The sequence below is a fragment of the Halichoerus grypus genome, chromosome X (genome assembly GCF_964656455.1).
Source record: "Halichoerus grypus chromosome X, mHalGry1.hap1.1, whole genome shotgun sequence".
NCBI classification, from domain to species: Eukaryota; Metazoa; Chordata; class Mammalia; order Carnivora; family Phocidae; genus Halichoerus; species Halichoerus grypus.
The window spans coordinates 90919187-90936052 of NC_135727.1; the positions used below are offsets into that span (position 1 = coordinate 90919187).

The 16866-nt window shown below is 42.5% G+C and overlaps 1 long non-coding RNA gene across 1 annotated transcript; it reads left to right on the top strand.

Moving 5' to 3' along the window:
- Positions 1-468: 468 nt before the first annotated feature.
- Positions 469-1867, top strand: LOC118548099 (uncharacterized). Its single transcript, XR_004923471.2, has 2 exons — positions 469-586; positions 1488-1867. It is a non-coding gene; the product is annotated as an uncharacterized LOC118548099 (long non-coding RNA).
- Positions 1868-16866: the final 14999 nt, after the last annotated feature.

A 16866-nucleotide genomic window follows, 5' to 3' on the forward strand; every position in this document is an offset into this window, starting at 1 on the left:
TTTCTTTCTTTTTTTAAGATTTTATTTATTTATTTATTTATTAAAGATTTTATTGATTTATTTGACAGAGAGATAGAGAGAGAGCACAAGTAGGCAGAGAGGCAGGCAGAGGGAGAGGGAGAATCAGATTCTCCACTGAGCAGGGAGCCCGACGCGGGGCTCGATCCCAGGACCCCGGGATCATGACCTGAGCCGAAGGCAGCCGCTTAACTGACTGAGCCACCCAGACGCCCCTAAGATTTTTATTTGACAGAGAGAGAAAGAGAGCACACAAGCAGGGGGAGCAGCAGACGGAGAGGGAGAAGCAGGCTTCCCGCCAGGCAGGGAGCCCAATGCGGGGCTTGATCCCAGGACCCTGGGATCATGACCTGAGCTGAAGGCACATGCTTAACCGACTGAGCCACCTAGGTGCCCATTCTATACTGTTTCAAATTAAGAACCTGTGTGGGCTCTGGCAATTCTGTAGGTTTCCATTTAGCATGTTCAATTAATAACTGGCCGAAGGGTAAACTTACATGCCTTCTGTTCTCCAATACTAGGTAGGAGAAGTGTTCTGCAGTCAGACTCATCCCAATAATACATTCAGGTAAGGGAGATGCAACCACTTCACGTAAAGTCCATGCACACATTTCGATTTTCATCCAACCTTTCATCGTAATCTCATCAACTATTGCATCCCAATATTCTCCCAATCTAAGTGTAGTCTCTGTTAGGACTTCACCAACAGGTTTTGGAAAACTGTGCATTGGGATCTCATGTCAAGGAGTCCCAGAAAGTTTTTCCCTACCCTAGCCTTTTTACTCACTCATGTTCATATAGTCTTGGGTCCCCAGGCCAGGGATCTGTCCAAGGGACTTGTGGCTCCTTCATCAATCCTTATCCTGATTAATTTGCCAAACCATGACCCCTAGTAACTCAAGGTCAGTTTTCCAATCATCTTTGCCTTCTGACCTTTTTTTTTTTTTTTTTAAGATTTTATTTATTTGAGAGAGAGAGAGAGCGGCAGGCAGAGGAAGAAGAAGGACCCCGCTGAGCAAGGAGCCCGATCAGGACTCCATCCCAGGACATTGGGATAATGACCTGAGCCGAAGGCAAACGCCTAACCAACTGAGCCACCCACGTGTCCCGCCTTCTGGCTTTTAAAATTCCTCCAGACTAGGGAGAATAGAGTGGATTTGTTTAGGGCACGCCAATGTTGGTGGACCAGCAGAGGGCCCATCAGTCCACCCAACCTCCAATAGAGCTGCATTAATGCCTTGGTTTTGGCTCCGTCAATATCTGCTTTATTAATCCCATTTCTCAATAACTGTTTAAAGATTTCCACCCTGCCCAGACAAGTCCCTTGACTTTCCCTTTTGTATTTCCCCATTCTTTTGTGCATCAATCTAATTTTCTTAGCATCTATGATATCATAATTGATAAGAAATATATATTTGATCCAGATGACCACAATATATTTCTCAGATATATTGGGTTTTCATCCACAGTTCCTAAGAAGGCTTCAGAAACATAAAGGTGACATGGGTGTCTTGTTACTAATGAAGGTGACTTCTGGATCCCACCCTTGGTGAGCTTGTTGCCAGGAGGACCAACCATATGATTGGAAGGTTGGAACTTTCAGCCCCACCCCTTGACCGCTGGGGAGAGCAGAGGGACTGGAGGTTGGATCAGCCAATGGCCAATGACTTAGTCAATCATGACTATGCAATGAAGCCTTCATGAAAACCCAAAAGGACTGGATTCAGAGAGATTCTGGGTTGGTGGACACATGGAGACATGAGGACAGTGGTGCTCTTTCCCCATACCTTGCCCTATGTATCTCTTCATCTGGCTGTTGATTTATATTCTTTAATAAACTGGTAAATGTGTTTCCCTGAGTTCTGTGAGCTGCTCTAGCAAATTCAAAGAATCTCACGAGAAGGTGCTGGGAACCTCTAATTTCTAGACAGTTGGTCAGAAGTACAAGTAATAATCTGGAATTGTGACTGGCATTTGAAGTCCAAGGAGGAGGTTGTTGGAACCTCCAATCTGTAGCTGGTCAGTCAGAAGTACAGGTACCAGCCTGGGGCTTGTCACTGGTGTCTGAGGTTGGGGAGTGGGTGTGGGGATAGTCTTGTAGGACTGATCCTTTCACCCATGGAATCTGATGCTACCTCTGGGTAGATAATATCAGAATTGGGTCGAATTCCCAGACACCCTATTGGTGTCCTAGAATTGCTTGGTGTGTGTGTGTGTTGGGGGAGAGCTCTCTTCCCCCACATTGGAATTAGGTCTGGAAACTCAAAGACTTGGTGTCAGTAGAGCATCTGTAAGATCCAGAAGAAGTTGATGATATTGATCCAAAAAATGAGATAATTCCTTGTTAGGATTTTGTTAAATTAACATTCGTTAAATAGAGCCCTGGGGAGCCAGATGGTGAGCCAGGTTCAACAAAGAAATTGAAAATAGGGAGGCTTATTCTCAGGTCCTGGAAGAGGCACACCTCGATGGGCCACACAGGGAGGTCAAGGCAGGGTGCAGGCAGAGAGCAAGGCTGGGCCTGGGGCACATGCCTTTATTAGAGTCCATGGGTACACTGCTTTGGGGTTTCTGGGATAAGGCCAGATTGGTCAATCAAACCATAAAGAGTGAGGTTTTGGTAAGCTTCACAGGGTCTTAGATAAGGGGCATGCAAGGAGAAGGTCCTGGGGTGGGGGAAGACCTGTTTATCACAAAGACCACTGAGGAAGTCATATCAGGAATTTATATTTACTTGTGATTCTGTGGGCTGTTGTACAGCACATGCTCTTGCAAGAGGTGGCCAAGTGTCAGTTTAAGGCCCCTGTAGGGTGCTTGTCCACATAGAATAGATGCCAACACAATACCATGGAGTAGCTTAGCTAAAGTCTTGACTCTCTTTTGCACTATACCCCCGGTTTCAGTAGTTTCTTTCTTTTGTCCCCCTGCCACCTGGGCTACCTTCTTGGTGGCCAGAGGTTGTAGAGGTACTATCTGGTATTCCAGCATATTTTTTTTTCCATTTGGTAGTGGCTCTGAGGCTAGCAGCTGTAGTTCAGACCAGCCAAAATCTAAGGTTGGCACGGTGTCAGGAACCACCTCAACACTCTCCCTTTATTTTCATTTTAGTTACTACAGATAACAATAACCAAGAGATTGTATATTCAGCTTGTTTCTTATTATTTTGCTTTTCTTTGTATATCCAGTGTGATGGCTAATTGATGTGTCAACTTAACTGGATCACTAGGTGCCCAGATACTTGGCTAAACATTATTTCTGGTTGCATCTATGAGGGTGTTTCCAGATGAGATTCGAATTTAAATAGATTGAGTAAAGCAGATTGCCCTTCCCAATGTGGGTGGGCATAATCCAACCCATCGAGGTCCTGGATAGAACAAAAAGGCAGAGGAAGGGCTTTGCCTGACTTTTTGAGCTGAGACATTGATTCTCTCCTAGCCTTGGACTGGGACTCACACCATTGATGCTCCTGGTTTTTAGGCCTTTAGACTTGGATTGGAATTTACACCACCACCTTTCCTGGATCTCTAGCTTATAGACAATATATTGTGGGACTTCTCAGCCTCTATCATTGCACGAACCAATTCTCTATAATAAATCTCATTATATATATATGGAGGTCGTATCCGTTTATACAGGTTCTGCTCCTGTTTGGAAATATATACAATCATATAGAACGGAACCAGTAATAGATAAAAATTAAAAAAATAATAATTGGTTCTGTTTCTCTGGAGGACCCTGACTGACACATCCAGTGACCCAACTGCTCAGGAGTTAGGTCTGTCATTTCTGAATTCCACTGGTGACTTTTACATCTAGTAACTGATCACAGCATAGCTGCTGTTTTATACCATGGGTCACTTGGTAGCTATCCAGGTGTCAAAGGTTCATTAACTCCCACTGCCCCATCTTTCCTTTTCTCCAACGATACCTTTGCCATGTTTCAGTGAACCAGGGTCATTCTAGTGAACATCACTCCTGATGCCAAATATACGGTCTCCAGGATCACTCTTAGGTTTAATGATTCACTGGAAAGACTCACAGAACTCAGAAGAGTGATTGTATGCATGATTGTGGTTTATTACAGCAAAAAACAGAGATTAAAATCAGCAAATGAAAAAGGTGCACAGGGCAGAAGCCAGGAGAAACCAGGTGCTAGCTTCCAGCTTCTTCTCCCAATGGCGTTACATGGGCAGCACTTAATTTCCAGCTTCTTCTCCCAATGGAGTTACATGGGCAGCACTTAATTTTCCCAGCAATGATGTGTGACAACATGTATAAAGTATTGCCAATCAGGGAAGCTCACTGGAGCCTTGAGTCCAGGGTTTTTATTGGGGGTCAGTCTCAGGCATGGGGCACCTGCATGACTCAGCTCTTTAGTCTCCAAGCCCTCTAGAGGCCAAACCAATACAGTGTGGTCTAAAGACCCAGACAAACAAAAAAAAGTACATTCTCCATAAATCGGATTGTTAGCATAGACTAACTGGTGTGGCCCAAGGTCTTAGGTATGCAAAGACACTCTTATCAGGCAAGATATTCCAAGGACTCAGACGTTATCTCTCAGGAGCTGCTTAAGTGCCAGTCCTGAAGACATTTGGAAGGTGTCAGGTTTGGGAAGCCCAGGCCTTATGAATTAAGTCTCTACTGCACAGGATAAACAAACATCTCAATAGGGACTGTATCATTTTCTACTCCTGTTTAGAAAGGACCTAAGGGGAAGAACAGAGTGCTCAGACACCAGGGTGGCAGGTATTTTTATAGTGGAAGGGGTAAAAATGTTGTCTCTTCATGTGGACAACCTGTTGCCCTGCTGAAAGCAAATAAATCTGCCAACCAAAAATTCTATACCCATTCTATACCAGTAGTCAAAAAAATCAGGTGAAATAAAGCCTTCTACATACAAAGCTATGAGAATTGATCACCAGTAGAATTGTACCGCTAGAAAAACTAAAGGGAGTTATTTAATCTGATCCCAAATGGAAGCAAGAATTATAGAAAGGAATGAAGAGGTATAGAAAGGTTGTACATAACAAGATGGAAAAACATATGCCATGATAACACTGATAGAAAGCTATTGTAGCTACACTAATAGCAAAGTAGGCTATAAGTAGAAGAAGTATTGATAGAGATAAAGAGGGAAATTTCATAATAATAAAAGGGCCAATTCAAGGGAAAATATAACAGTTCCAAATTTTCAATCTACCTGTATTATTCATTTTTTTTTGTTGCTGTTGTAACAAATTACCATGAACTTGGCAGCTTAAAACAACACCCATTTTTACTTCACAGTTTCCATAGGGCAGAAATCCAAGCAACATGCAGCTCAGCTGGGTTCTCTTCTTAGGGTCTCAAAGGTTGAAATTATGGTGCTGGCAAGGCTGTGTTCCTTTCTGGAGGCCCTGGGAAAGAATCCACTTTCAAAGTCATTCAGTTTGTTGGGAGAATTCAGTTCTTTTTTACATGGTCCCCTCCATCCTTAAGCCGACAATAGCACATCAATTTCTTGATGTGCTTTAAATCTCTGACTTTCCCTTCTGCCTTCCTTTTCCACTGCCTAGCATCTGCTTTTAAATAAAGTTTTCATTTAAATTCCAGTTAGTTAACATACAGTGTTATGCTAGTTTCAAGTGTACAATACAGTGATTCAACACTTCCATCCAACACCCGGTGCTCATCACAACAAGTGCACTCCTTAATCCCTATCACCTATTTCCCGCATCCCCCCCCACCTGCCCTCTCATAACCATCAGTTTGTTCTCTATAGGTAAGAGTTTGTTTCTTGGTTTGCCTCTATCTCTCTTGTTTTCCTTCGCTCATTTGTTTTGTTTCGTTAAATTCCACATATGAATAAAATCATGTTGTATTTGTCTTTCTCTGACTGACTTCTTTCACTTAGCATTATACACTCTAGCCCTATCCATGTTGTTGCAAATGGCAAGATTTCTTCCTTTTCTTGGCTGAGTAATATTCCATCGTGTGTGTGTGTGTGTGTGTGTGTGTGTGTGTGTGTGTGTGTGTGTACCATTTCTCTCTTTTTTTTTAAGATTTTATTTATTTGACAGAGAGAGACACGGCGAGAGAGGGAACACAAGCAGGGGGAGTGGGAGAGGGAGAAGCAGGCTTCCTGCCGAGCAGGGAGCCCGATGCAGGGCTTGATCCCTGGGATCACGACCTGAGCCACCCAGGCACCCCTGTACCATTTCTTCTTTATCCATTCATCAATTGATGGACACTTGGGTTGCTTCCATAATTTGGCTATTGTAGATAATGCTGCTATAAACATTGGGGTACATGTATCCCTTTGAATTAGTGTTCTTGTAATCTTAAGGTAAATACCTAGTAGTGTGATTGCTGGATCATAGTGTAGTTCTATTTTTAACTTTTGGAGGAACCTCCATACTGTTTTCCACAGTGGCTACACCAGTTTGCATTCCCACCAACAGTGTAAGAGGGCTCCCCTTTCTCCACATCCTTGCCAACATCTGTTGTTTCTTGTGTTGTTGATTTTAGCTATTCTGACAGGTGTGAGGTGATACCTCATTGTAGTTTTGACTTGCATTTCCCTGATGATAAGTGATGAGCACTTTTTCATGTGTCTTTTGGCCATCTGGATGTCTTCTTTTGAAAAATGTCTATTCGTATCTTCTGCCCATTTTTTAATTGGATTATTCATTTTTAGGGTGTTGAGTTTTATATGTTCTTTATATATTTTGGATACTAATCTTTTATCAGATATGTTATTTGCAAATATCTTCTCCCATTCTGTAGGTTGTCTTCTAGTTTTGTTGATGGTTTCCTTTGCTGTGCAGAAGCTTTTCATATTGATATAATCCCAGTAGTTTGCCTTTGTTTCCCTTGCCTCAGGAAACAAGCTAGAAAGAAGTTGCTGCAGCTGAGGTCGAATAAGTTACTGCCTGTGTTCTCTTCTAGGATTTTTATGGTTTCAGGTCACACATTTAGGTCTTTAATCCATGTTGAATTTATTTTTTTGTGTATGGTGTAAGAAAGCGGTCCAGTTTCATTCTTTTGCTTGTTGCTGTCCAGTTTTCCCAACACCATTTGTTGAAGAGACATTTTTTTCCCCATTGGCTATTCTTTCCTGTTTTGTCAAAGATTAATTGACCATATAGTTGTGGATTCATTTCTGGGTATTCTATTCTGTTCCATGGATCTATGGGTCTATATTTGTGCCAGCACCATACTGTTTTGATCATTACAGCTTTGTTATATAATTTGAAGTCTAGAATTGTGATGCCTTCAGCTTTGCTTTTCTTTTTCAGGGTTGCTTTGGCTATTTGGGGTCTTTTGTGGTTCCATACAAATTTTAGGATTGTTTATTCTAGCTTTGTGAAAAATCCTGTTGGTATTTTGATAAGAATTGCATTAAATGTGTAGATTGAGCTTTGGGTAGTATAGACATTTTAACAATATTTACTTTTCCAATCCATGAGCACAGAATGTCTTTCCATTTCTTTGTGTCATCTCCAATTTCCTTTTCTTAAAAAAGATTTATTTATTTGAGAGAGAGAGAGAGAAAGAGCAAGTGAGTTGCGGGGAGGGGCAGAGGGAGAGGGGGAGGGAGAGAATCTCAAGCAGACTCCCTGCTGAGGGTAGAGCCCAACACAGGAATTGATTTCACGACCCTGAGATCATGACCTGAGCCAAAACCAAGAGTCAGATGCTCAGCTGACTGAGCCACCTAGGTGCCCCATCTTCAATTTCTTTTATCAGTATTTTATAGTTTTCAGAGTACAGGTCTTTCATCTCTTTGGCTAGGTTTATTCCTATGTATCTTATTGCTTTTGGTTCAATTGTAAGTGGGATTGATTCCTTAATTTTCTCTTTCTGCTGCTTCATTAGTGGTGTATAGAAATGTAACAGATTTCTGTACATTGATTTTGTATCCTGTAACTTTACTGAATTTGTGTATCAGTTCTAGCAGTTTTTTGGTGGAGTCTATGTACAGTACATGTCATCTGCAAATAGTGAAAATTTCATTTCTTCCTTGCCTGTTTGGATACTTTTTCTTTCTTTTTGTTCTCTGATTGTGGTGGCTAGGATTTCCAGTACTCAGGTAAATAAAAGTAGTGATAGTGGACATCCCTGTCTTGTTCCTGACTGTAGAGGAGAAGCTCTCAGTTTTTCCCCACTGAGTATGATGCTAGCTGTGGGTTTGTCATAGATTGCTTTTATTATGTTGAGGTATGTTCCCTCTAAACCGACTTTGTTGAGGGTTTTTATCATGAATGGATGTTGTACTTCGTCAGATGCTTTTTCTGCATCTATTGAAATGATCGTATGGTTCTTATCCTTTTATTAATGTGATATATCACATTGATTGATTTGTGAATGTTGAACCACTCTTGCAACCCAGGAATAAATCCCACTTGATCGTGGTGAATGATTTTTTTAATGTATTGTTGGATTTGATTTGCTAGTATTTTTTTTTAAGATTTTATTTATTTATTTGTCCGAGAGAGAGAGCACAAAGCAGGGGAATGGCAGGCAGAGAGGTAGAAGTAGACTCCCTGCTGAGCAGGGAGCCGATGTGGGACTTGATCCCGGGACCCTGGGATTATGACCTGAGCTGAAGGCAGACGCTTAACCGACTGAGCCACACAGGCGTCCCTGATTTGCTAGTATTTTATTGAGAATTTTTGCATCCATATTCATCAGGGATATTGGCCTGTAGTTCTCTTTTTTAGTGGTGTTTTTTTATCTGGTTTTGGTATCAGGCTAATATAGAATGAATGTGGAAGTTTTCCTTCCTTTTCTATTTTTTGGAATAGTTTGAGAAGAATAGGTATTAATCGTTTTTAAAATATTTGGTAGAATTTGCCTGTGAAGCCATCTGGTCCTGGATGTTTATTTGTTGGGAGTTTTTTGATTATTGATTCAATTTCTTTGCTGGTTATTGCTCTTTTCAAATTTTCTATTTTTTCCTGTTTCAGTTTTGGTAACTGGTTGCAAGAACTTGTGAAATTCAGCCCCTCTTGTTTTCCAAGCCAGTGGCTTTCCAAGCCTCCTTGTGTGTTCTTCTCTCTCTTGGCTTTCTCTGTGACCATAGTTCCCTCCCCTCTGCAGCACCCGTGATCCCTTTGACCCCAAACTAAGTCTCTGCACTTCCTACCTTCTTCAAGGTGGCCTCTTCTCTCCCTTTAGTTGCGGAGTTTGTTCTGTCAGTCTTCAGGTTGATTTCTGGGGTATTTAGGATGATTTGATAGTCATCTAGTTTTGTTTGTGAGATGAGGCAAGCCTAGGGTCCTCCTACTCTGCTGCCATCTTCCTGCCTCCACCCCCCAACATCTGCTTTTAAGGGCTCATGTGATTATACTAGGCCCATATGGATAATCTCTCTACATTAAGATAAACTGATTAATAATCTTAATTATATCTGTAAAATCCCTTTTGTTATGTGGCAAAATATATTCATGTATATGGCAACTCATCATATTCAGTTTCTGGGAATTAGGGCAGGGTATCTTTGGGTGTCCATTATTCTGCCTTTTTTTTTTTTAAGATTTTATTTATTTGCGAGAGAGAGAATGAGAGACAGAGAGCATGAGAGGGAGGAGGGTCAGAGGGAGAAGCAGACTCCCTGCTGAGCAGGGAGCCTGATGTGGGACTTGATCCCGGGACTCCGGGATCATGACCTGAGCCGAAGGCAGTTGCTTAACCAACTGAGCCACCCAGGCGCCCTATTCTGCCTATTATATCACCTAATCACATAGGTTCAAAATATAGAAAGTGAAAGTTGATAGAATTAGAAGGAGAAATAGACAAATCCCCAAAATAGCTATGGACTTTAACACACCTCTCTCAGTGATGGAACAAGCAGAAAAAAATCGGAAATGATATAAAAGATTTGAACAACACAATTAACGAATTTCATATAATTGGTACATAGACAACACCATGCCCAGCAACTGAAGAATTCACATTCTTTTCAGGTGCACAAAGAAAATTTACCCAAGTAGATCCCATGCTGGTCTATAAAGAAAGTCTCAACAAATTTCAAAGGATGAAGTTTAACAGTGTATGTTCTCTGGCCACAGTGGAATTAAATTATATATCTACAACAGATAACTAGAAAATCCTCAAATGTCTGAAGATAAGTCACACACTTGTAAATAACTCATGGGTCAGGAAGAAATCACAGTAGAAATTAGAAAATGTCTTGGACCACATGTTAATGAGAATATGTCATCTCACTGATGCAGAACAAAACCTGACAAAAATCCAACATCCTTTCATGAAAAAACACTCAACAAACTAGGAATAGAAGGGAACTTCCTCAACCTGATAAAAGGCATTTATGGGAAACCCATAGATAACATCATACTCAATAGTAAAAGAACAAAAGCATTTCCTTAAGATCAGGAACAAGACAAGGAGGCCCACTTTTGCCACTTCTATTAAACATTGTACTCAGAGTTCTAGCCAGAGCAATTTTCAGTCAAGAAAAAGAAATTAAAGGTACTCAAACTGGAACAGAGGTAAAACGATTTCTATTCCCAGATAATATCATCTTATATATATATAAAATCCTAGAGAATCCACAAAAAAACTATTAGAGGGGCGCCTGGGTGGCTCAGTCGTTAAGCGTCTGCCTTCAGCTCAGGTCATGGTCCCAGGGTCCTGGGATTGAGCCCCACATCGGGCTCCCCGCTCAGCGGGAAGCCTGCTTCTCTCTCTCCCACTCCCCCTGATTGTGTTCCCTCTCTCGCTGTGTCTCTATCAAATAAATAAATAAAATCTTTAAAAAAAAAAAAACTATTAGAGTTCATAACTGAATTCAGCAAAGTGGCAGAATAGAAGATCAACACACAAAAGCACTTGTATTTCTATACACTGGCAATGAACAATCTGAAAAGGAAATTAAGAAATCAATTCTATTTATAATAGGATCAAAAAGAATAAAATACTTAGAAATAAATTTAACTAAGCAGGTGCAAGACTTGTGCACTGAAAAGTACAAAACATCAGTAAAAGAAATGAAAGAGACTTAAATAATGGAAAGACATCCAGTGTTCATGGATTGGAAGACTTAACATTGTGAAGATGGCAATACTCCCCAAAGCAATGTACGCATTTAATGTAATCCCTATCAAAATTCCAATGGCCTTTTTTGCAGAAATGGAAAAGCAGATCCTAAAATTTATATGGAATTGCAAGGAGCCCCAACTAGTCAAGATATTCTTTTTTTTTTTTTTTTAAAGATTTTATTTATTTCCTTGACAGAGAGAGACACAGCGAGAGAGGGAACACAAGCAGGGGGAGTGGGAGAGGGAGAAGCAGGCTTCCCACCGAGCAGGGAGCCCGATGCGGGGCTCGATCCCAGGACCCTGAGATCATGACCTGAGCCGAAGGCAGACGCTTAACGACTGAGCCACCCAGGCGCCCCTAGTCAAGATATTCTTGAAAAAGAACAAAATTGGAGAACTCCCACTTCCTGATTTCAAATCTTATGACAAAGCTACAGTAATTGAAACAGTGTGGTACAGGCACAAGGATAGACATATATATATATATATATATATATGTCTATCATATATATATATGATATATATATATATATATATATCAGTGGAATAAAATTGGAAGTCCAGAAACAAACCCACCCATGTATGGTCAGTTGATTTCAACAAGTGTGTCAAGACAATTAGATGGGGGAAAGAACAGTCTCTTCAACAATGTGCTAGGACAACTGGATATCCACATACAAAAGAAGGCAGTTGGATCCTGACCTCACATCACATATAAAAATTAACTCAAAATGTATCAAAGACCTAAATATAAGAACTAAGAGTATAAAATTCTTTGACAAAAACATAGGGGTAAATCTTCATGACCTTTGGTTTGGCAGCGGCTTCTGAGATATGACACCAAAAGCATCAGCAACAAAGAAACAATAGGTAAATTGGACTTCATCAAAATTGAAAACTTCTGTACATCAAAGCACATTATCAGGAGAGTAAAAAGACAACTTAGAGAATGGGAGAAAGTATTACTAATCAGATATCTGATAAGGGTTTGGTATCCAAAATATATAAAGAACTCTTACAACTTAACAATAAAAAGACAAAAATCCATTTAAAAAATAGGTAAAAGCGCCTGGCTGGTTCAGTCTGTGGAGCATGTGACTCTTGATCTCAGGAACGTGAGTTCAAGCCCCATGTTGGGCATGGAGCCTACTTAAAAAAAAGATTTAAAAAGTGGGCAAAGGATTTGAAAGGACATCTCTCCAAAGACGATATACACATGGCCCATAAACACATGAAAAGATTCTCACCATCATTAGTCATCAGGGAAATGCAAATCAAAACCACAGTGAGATACCACTTCATACCTACTGGGATGGCTATAATAAAAACAAATAGAAAATGACAAGTGTTGGGCAGGATGTGGAGAAATTGGAACCCTCCTACGCTGCTGGTGGGAATGTAAAATAATGTAGCCACAGTGAAAAACAGTTTGGTAGTTCCTTAAGTAGTTAAACGTAGAAATACCATATGGTCCAGCAATCCCACTCATAGGTATATACACAATTAAATTGAAAACAGGTGTCCAAACAAAAATTTGTACACAAATGTTCATAAAAACAGGTGTCCAAACAAAAATTTGTACACAAATGTTCATAGCAACAGTATTCACAATAGCCAGAAGGTGGACACAACCCAAATGTCTACCAACTGATGAATGGATAAACCAAATGTGGTATATCCCTACAATAGAGTATTTAGCCATAAAAGGGAATGAATACTGATACATGACACCACATGGATGTATCTTGAAGACATTATGCTCAGTGAAGGAAACCAGACACAAAAAGCCACACAGTGTATGATTCTATTTATATGAAATAGCCCAAATTGGCAAATCCATAGAGACAGAAAACAGATTAGTGTGAGGCAGGGGCTCAGGGCGCAGGGGGGAATGGGGAATGACTGCTTTATGGGTACGGAGTTTCATTTCGGGGTGGTGAAGATAGTCTGCAACTAGATAGTGGTAATGGTTGCACACCACTGGGAATGTACTAAATGACACTGAATTGTACACTTCAAAATGGTAAAAATAATAAATTCCATGTTATATGTATTTATCACAATAAAAAAGGTGTTAATTCTCTCTCCCTTTCTCTACTATTGTGGTGTGTGTGATTGATTTTGTTCCTCATCATGTCTTCTCACAAGACCTTCAGGATCAAGTGATTCCTGGCCAAGAAACATAAGCAGAATTAACTTATTCCTCACTGGGTTTGAATGAAAACTGGTGATAAAATCAGGTACAACTCCAAGAGGAGACACGGGGGAAGAACCAAGCTAGGTGTGTAAGGAATTGCACATGATCTCACGCATAGAGTTACACCGTATCAAGGTCACTCGTGTCTTACCTTATCAGGCTGAAACCATCACCACTACCTGGACAGCTGGACATGTTTAATTGGGAAAATGATTTTTCTGTTTGTTTCTGTGCTGCACCGGCAGGTTGTTTCAGTAATGAATATGTGGGACCTTTTGTTTTTTTTTTTTAAAGGTGTTAATATGGGGTATAGTATGTGTGAATGGTGGCCACGAAGCAGAGTGGATGGAAGGGAATAAACAGTGGGACCGAATGGGGAAATCTGGGGCACAGTGGGAGGGAAGAGATTTGAATGATTGGTAGCATAGGAAGGAATGGGGAACCACGACGGGCAAAGGTGAGCTGGAATGGAGGGGCCTGGCAGAGTCAGACTTTATATCTGAATGAGTCCTGTTCTTCTGGAAAGCACTGATGGAGAAGAAATACCCCGACTCATTTGTGTTCCAGGAAATGGAGAACCCCAGAGTTCCCAGTATTAGCTCGGGCCACCATAACAAAATACCATAGACTGGGGGGCTTAAACAACAGAAGTTAATTTCTCACAGTTCTGGAAGCTGGGAAGTCCAAGATCTAGGCACCAGCTGATTTGGTTCCTGGGGAGAACTCTCTTCCAGGCTTGCAGAGAGCCACCTTCTCAATGTGTCCTCACATGACCTCTTCTTTGGGCAGAGGTGTCTCTTCTGAGGCTGCTCATCCCATCCAACCGGGGCCCCACTGTATGAACTCATCTAACTTTAATTAACCTCCCAAAGGTCCCATCTGCAAATATCATCATTTTGGGGGCCAGGGCTTCAACACATGAATTTTGAGCGGTACACAATTCAGTCCATAGCAATTCCCAATGCCTTTGCATATTTCAAGGTAAGACCTTTCTCCGTCCTTTCTGACTCAAGGGTGACACTTTTTTTATCTGCCTCTTGTTAAAAAAAACACCCATAGGCTCAAAATGGAGTCACTTAGACTGAGTTCCCAAATATATTCCCAAAGACATAATCTTTTTTTATTATTTAAATTTTGTTAGTTAACACACAGTGCGATATTGGTTTCTGGAGTAGAATTCAGTGATTCATCACTTACATACAAGACCCAGGGCTTGTCACAACAAATGCCCTCTTTAATACCCATCGCCCATCTAGCCCAACCCCACCCACCTCCCTCCGTCAACCCTGTTTGTTCTCTATCATTAGGAGTCACTTACGGCTTGTTTCCCTCTCTCCTTATTTTCTTTTCCCCCTTCCCCTATGTTCATCTGGTTTCTTTCTTAAATTCCACACATGAGTGAGATCATATGGTATTTGTCTTTCTCTAACTTATTTCACTTAGCATAATACACTCTAGCTCCATCCACACCATGACAAATGACAAGATTTCATTCTTTTTAGGGCTGAGTAATATTCTATCGTATATATATACCACATCTTCTTTATCCATTCATCAGTCGATGGACGTTTGGGCTCTTTCCATAGTTTGGCTATTGTTGATAATGCTGCTATAAACATTGGGGTGCATGTACCCCTTCAAATCTGCATTTTTGTATCCCCCAAAGTCATAATCTAATTGCAGTTTCAACCTCCCGCAGAAGTACAGTCTTAACCAGACAGCCAGGAATTTTTCAATCCACACCAATGAATCTGCCACTTGAGCCCTTTCCATACCCCTCCCCAAAAAGATGAGGTAATCTGCAGGATAAGACACCTTGCTTTTCCCCCTAGAGCGAGGCCTGGCCTGGAACAATCCTTTTCTTTTGTTAATAACTTTCTTGCCCCCACCCTTCTGTACAAACCTGGCATTTTTTACAACTCCTTGGAGCACCTCGCTACTTGCTGGGGGTGCGGTGCTGCCGCCCGATTCATGAACTGTTTAATAAAACCAATTAGATCTTCAAAGTTACTTGGTTTTGTTATTTAACACGCTATAAAACCCCAGGTCCCTTTCCTTGCTTTTGAGATGTTCCTCATTAACGAGTTTTCCCCATTGCAATAGCCTGGGAAAAAATTATCTCCTTAATCATCCTGTGCATTTTGCCTTTCACATGACTAAGTGGTAGAGTGTGATTAATAGGGTAGAGTGTTTAAGGTCCAGAACCTGAGCACTGTGTCCTGGTTGTTCCTCCACAGGTTACTGAGGCCCGGAGGCCTGGGACCTGGGCCCATAGGACTCGGACCCTGGCATCTCGACCCTCCCACAACTTTCTGGGGGCAGATGCCTAGAAAGGGGATGGAATGTGGACCTGGCCGATCACTGTCAGGTTTGGATTCTTATTTAGTCGCCAACTAGGGCCTCCCTGTTGCCCCAGTCCTCCCAGGCTTCTGTCTCTGGCTCTCCTTGCACTTACGTTTACCCTTGTCACTTTCTTCATAGGTCTCTTTGTCCGAGGACGGACTTTGCCCCATCTGCACTAGTGGTATCTCCCACAGAGGACCGCTAGCTGAATAGTATCTATCAGAAGGACTGTACTCCCCCGTCCCCCACCCCCATCTCCCCAGTGTTACCTTCTTGCACCCCTACACTTTCTCCCCATTTCCCCAGTGGTAGAGGAAGGGATCATTCCCAGTTTGCCTCCCTTCTTCCCACTAATAGTTCCCAGGGATAACTGTACTACTCCCGGTCTCCCCATGCCCGACTCCGCCGTGGTATCTTCCCACGGAGGAGTTGGTCCTGTCCTCAGCCCTACGTTGGTCCAGATCAGTTCCCATCAGACCCGCAACCACGCGCATAACTCGCCCATCACTAGCCTTTGCGCCAAGGGCCTCGCTCGTGGCAAGTTTTCAAAGTCCTCCCGAAATCCCATGTCTTCTGAACTTTCAGAGGCGCCGATCTCCGCTGTACGGAATTGGAACCTTGGAAAGATGTCTGCTCCCTGCCAAACCGGTTTATTGGCGCGGCCATTTCTCTGCTCCCCCCACCCCCCACCCACCCACCCCCCGTGCGGTCAAGGCCGTTGCAAAACCACACACGCACCGAGCTGCTACTGGCCGCAGACCCGACGGCAGCAGCGAGGGCAAGTGCGCATGCGAGGACTAGAGCCGGACCCCTCGACGGTGGGCTAAAGGACCGAGAAAGTGGTTGTTGGAGGAACTTGAGAAACTCCAGGCGGACCTCGCCAGAATCCAGGTGGAAACCCGGAGGGTAGGGGATGGAGGGCGGACGGTTCGCTCGGAGCGGCGGGGAGACAGCGCGGGTCTGCGGGCGGAGCGGCACGTGCGAGTGCGGGCTTTGTAAAGACGCGGATTCGCCGGGTGAGTACTTGGAGGGGGGCTCTGAGATGCGTCGTGAGAGTCTCTGGGGGCTAGGTAAGGGGGCCTCTAAGGTGAGTGGGGGGGTCTGCGGAGTGGGGCTGTAGGGGGTGGGCTGTGTGATGGGAGGTCTCTGGAGTCAGTGACGGGGGATCTCTGGGGTGCATCACGGGGTCCGTGGGGTGAATAATGAGGGTATTTGGGGTGATGGGGGTGTCTAGAGTCAGTGATGGGTGAGGGTGAGTGGTGGGAG